Source organism: Agrilus planipennis, unplaced genomic scaffold (assembly GCF_000699045.2).
Source record: "Agrilus planipennis isolate EAB-ADULT unplaced genomic scaffold, Apla_2.0 scaffold275, whole genome shotgun sequence".
NCBI classification, from domain to species: Eukaryota; Metazoa; Arthropoda; class Insecta; order Coleoptera; family Buprestidae; genus Agrilus; species Agrilus planipennis.
Window position 1 is genome coordinate 202492 of NW_020439067.1, and position 5107 is coordinate 207598.

Genomic DNA, 5107 nt, shown 5'->3' on the forward strand with positions numbered 1-5107 from the left:
AACATATTAAAAAGTTTTACGCTCATTATTAATAGAGAATGAAACTAAATATTTATTTGTTTCGAAGTTGCAATCAAGGCATATTCACTGCAAAAAGTCAGTTAAAAATTTTCCATATTATTCGTTATTTCTTAATTTATTCAACGTTTTTGGTCAAATTCCAAATTTTCTCTCAAACCGTATACTTTTTATTTAGCTCATGATATGCTGCAAAATCTAATTAATCACAAATTTCTGATTTTATGTACTCTTGTCTCCGATTGTACCTCCATTAAAAGAAATCGTATGAAATATTATACAGAAGTATGCATACAAAGAAATGTTCTCGATTTTCCTTACCTATCAGACCCTCAAGCTGAACCAAGAGGTGTTTCTCATTTTCTCATTAAAAAACTGTATTTCATATGTATCACCCTCAATTGCTATCCAATTAGGAATTAAAAATGATCAGATAACTATTGATTGCACATACATCCTTAATCTATTTGTTTCAAGTTGTACTACTCACTTCGTCCAAGAGCGTATTGTTTAATTGCTGTAAGGCTGTTTTGAAATCAAAATTGTTTTCAGAAACGCCTAGACGGAATTGAAAGTAGCGATGTATTCGAATTGGCTGGGACATACACAAAAGAATAGCAGACTTTGCTGAATGCAGCATTCATTGGTGGGACCACCGCGCAATACTGTGCTTCGTTGTTGTTGTTGTTGTGCCATTTCGTTTTCGCGATAAACTACATACTCTCACGTATTGTCGGTAACTATACAACTAAACCAAAGCACAAAAAGTGATTTAGCTCTCTAGTTGCAACGACATTTTATATTTATTGTTAGCGGAATACGTAAAGATAATTCTTGACGTGTTTATTAGATTCTGTACGCTGGCGAAGCGAAGCGTATACGAAGAATTAGTTTTTCTTTTATGGTTACAGTATTTGATTGGGTGTATTATTTTTTTTTTTTTTTATCTNATTATATTTCCGGCATTAAACTGACCTCACGTAGTATTTGCAAATATCGAAATTAATGAACTTTAAGTGTCGCTATATCTTTTATATTTATGTACAATAATATCCTGAAATTTATGTACCCAACTTTAAATCTTTAGACCTATTAATTTTACATATACAGTAGAATTCGCTTATAATGGCATCGAAGGGAAATGACAAACACGTCATACTAAGCGGGCGTTATACAAAGCATAGTCTTAGAAAATAAACAACTTTCTATTTTGGTTAGTTATTTAGTTTAATAGAGAGAAAAACTACAAATTCTATATATTTATTAACAGAAAAAGAAAAAGAACGATGAATTGTAATATCAATATACATAAGAAGGGACAGAAAAATGAGCGAAAATATTATTATTCATTTGAGTCACTATAGCCGGATATGATTTCTTGAGAATCAGTCATAATAAACGATATGTCATTTTAAACGGAGTCATTATATACAAACTTTCCTATAGGGAATTTAATATAACAACCAAATTTAATACTGCAATCACTTCATATTAAGCGGTTGGTCAATATAGGCGGAGTCATAATAAATGAATTCCACTGTACTTATAATCCGAAATTTTGACTTCGGCAATTCTAGCACTCTCGTGTTTTCTTTAACGTTCGCTAAGTACTAATTTTGATTGACGAGTTGCGGTGCAAATCTGGATGGTTGGACAGCCTTTTCGGGCTGTATTAAAGAAATTGTTATATGTTATAATCTAGAGACCAATAAAACTGACTCAATAAATCTTCCAACCTTTGGAGTGAATCCAAGAATATTTACCGGAGAGTTCAGAGTTTTCCCTATTTAAATATTCAATTTTGGGTGATTATGTGTAATTTATTTCATTTTAACGTTCCATCTTTGTAGTTTATAACTATTAAGGTGAACGGACTGCAACGCTTTATGTTCATGTTATGAAATTCATAAAAGTACCTACCCAAAATGAAAAATAAGAAATAATATTACAATATTGTAATATCAAGGTATTTTGTTCAAGTCAGTCCTGCTTAAATACATTCAGTATTTGCAGACAACAATTTTACTTGGTGTATGAAGTCTTGCCGCCAGTTCACACAGTTAAAAGAATGGTCATAAAAATGTCACCAAGATCAAGGTTGACAAGGTAATCACCGAAATTTTCATACGCCGGCTTTCCATTCCATTACATACATAATGTAGGTTTTGAACCTGTGCTGCCGTCAATGGTTTCTTTCATAAAACAAATTATACACGTGTTTATGTGTACCTACAATGTAATAAAACGTCTGCCCACGTAACTACACCTGAATGTGTAGTAAAATAATGGTAAACTTTTGAGACATCTCTCCCGTAGGTATAACTCAAGCCAACGAATTCTGATCAAAACCTATACAATCTTGGTATCGATTTATTTGTCATTTTTGGATAAAGTTTTAATTTTCTGTATCAAAATGTTAGATTCAGATTCAGATAGAATCAATAGAGCACAAACGAAAATAGTTATTTTTCAGACAGTCCCAGAATTTGTCTCAATACGTCAAGATTTTTAAATATTCCAGAATTTTTTTACCTTTTTACGTAAACAGGTACAAAAGAATCAAGAGAGTAGCTATTTGCAGCTGAACTAGAATCTGTCACATAAACAACTCTAAAATCGATAGTGAGCAAGACCAAGACTGTCCCAGTCTTAATTCTGGTCTTTTTCAAGTACATCTAGCCTTGGTCTTACTGATATAGTCTCAGTGTGGGCGTTGGTATTGAGTGTTAAATCTTATTCTTATTCATATAATCTGATACTTACGTTTTTTTAAATAATTCTTCTAAGCACAAACTATTTCATTTACTGACACTATAAAAATTTTGTTAAATGCTGAAATTTTATGTCATATATGCGAGGTTGTCATGTTCAACATATTTCAGAGATCCCAGTCTTTCTACGAGAGACTAGAGTCTCTCAATTTTTCAGTTTTATTGATTCAGTCTCTCTGTGAGAGACTCGCATCTCTGAATTAACAATTTTATCGTTCGAGTCTCTGATACAGAGACTGTGAGAGATCCATAAAAACACCTAGGCAATAACTAAGAGACTGTGAAAGACGCTCTCAGAGACGCTGAAAGACTCTGAAAGACTCTGAGAGACTGAAAATTTTTATCTAGGGATCTACTAAAGCAAATTGAAAATTTCAAATATTAAAAATTTTTTATTCCAAGAAAAGAATATATTAAAGTTACTCCAAATAGTTTAACTCATAAATCCATCGGAAGTAATAATTTTCCGTTTAGTCTTGAGCATTTCGTCTTGGTCTTGCATATTCGGTCTTGATTTTACTTTTGGTCTTGTTCGTTCGGTTTTGATTTTAGTCTTGGTCTTGTTCGTTCGGTCTTGGTTTTAGTGTTGGTCTTGTTCGTTCGGTTTGGTATTGCTCTTGTTAGGGTAACGACAGTATTGCGGTTTGTGAAAATGTAAGAGCAAAACTAAGACTGCTCATCAGTAAAAATGGAAATAAAATAACTTGATTTGCTTGGATCTTTTTGAAATTTTTTAGAGCATAGCATGGGGTTAGATGTGAGCTCGTTTTTGAAAATTTATTAGTAAATTAACTTAACTCCAGCAGGAATTTGTAGTTGTTTAGTTCTTGGCAGTCTTCTTGTAGATTGAGCCTTACATTTACTAGAAATGATGGTAACTTGGTGTCAATTTATAATTCGTTTGTTAAAAGTACCTACCTACCCTTAATTACTCTTTTATTTTAGTCGGTCACATACTTCAGTTTGTACACGGTCGCCACGCTTCATCTAGCCCCATAAATTTCCATAACTGCGGCAATTTAATAGAAAAACACGGCGTATAAATGCATCCAACCAACGGAAGTAATACGAGTTGGGAGAATATTAAGCGCCGTTTTAATAATTGAATAAATAGACGACTTACAGACAGTCATAAATCTTTGGTTACAATGTTATCTTGCCGAAGAACAACGTTTTTAAAGGCGTTCGGCACAGAAAATTATGGTCTCTCGAGTAATAAAGCCTGTTACAGATTCTCCCTGAAAAATAAACAAACGAAAGACGAAACAAAACGCCTAGAAAAAAATTATTAGTTATTTAAGGGTTACCTGTTTTTGGTAGGTAGTCTCTATTTCCCGTATTAATAAAATAGAATTAATCAGTTTTAGTATTGACGAAACAAACAACTCAGAAATTGTTGTATAAAAAGAGACAATGTTTTTCCCATTACAAGTTATGTAACTCGTTTCCTTATAATTAAAGTCATTCAAATAGTTTTCCATGTAGGTAAGTGGTAAGTGCATTCTGTGGTTTTCTCTTTAAGTGGTTATTTATAGTCATTTTGCTAATAATATTTCAGCAGATATTAATTTTATGTTGAGTTAGAAGAACGTATTATTACATCCATAGGTATTTAAGATGATTTACTAATCGCTTATAAGAACTATTCACCACACACTCATTAATTTATGTAAATTCTTGAGGTTGTTTTTTATTTTTAGTTTCTAGAACTATTCTTTTCTTTTATTTGCTATTTTTAAAAGCAAGCGTACCATTTACATTTTATCGGAGGTGGACATACTCCCTACCTACCCTAATCTGGGGATAAAGTTGTTTGGAACAATATTTAAACTAACAGTAAAAATAATTCCTAAATGAATAATAAAACAACTCGTATGAAAACGAAAACTGTATAGATTCAAGTGATATTGCTTAGATTAATTAGAAAATCCTGTAGTCTCTATAGTGAGTTCTCTATTAAGCTGCGTTTCCCGTTTTCCAGAGACAGACTTGTTTATAGATTAGATATAGTTGGGATAATCAAAATTGGCAAACTCCGCAATTGTCTGTGAGAATGGATGTATGTTTTTTGTTACCACTAGGGACTGTAATCATTTGCTGCGTTTTGCACTCGCCCTTGTTAAGTTAAGAAATACTTCATAAGTGGTACAGATAAAGTGAAAAGAGATACAGTCTATTTCAATTTGTTAGAATTGTGACCTTGAAGAAATATACGCGACGATAGAAAGAATACACACTAGGCGTGAGCAAGACAGAAATAGTTGGAACAAGCTTGAACGAGCAGAGCTCTCGATGGGCGGTCTTAGGAGATCGGCTAG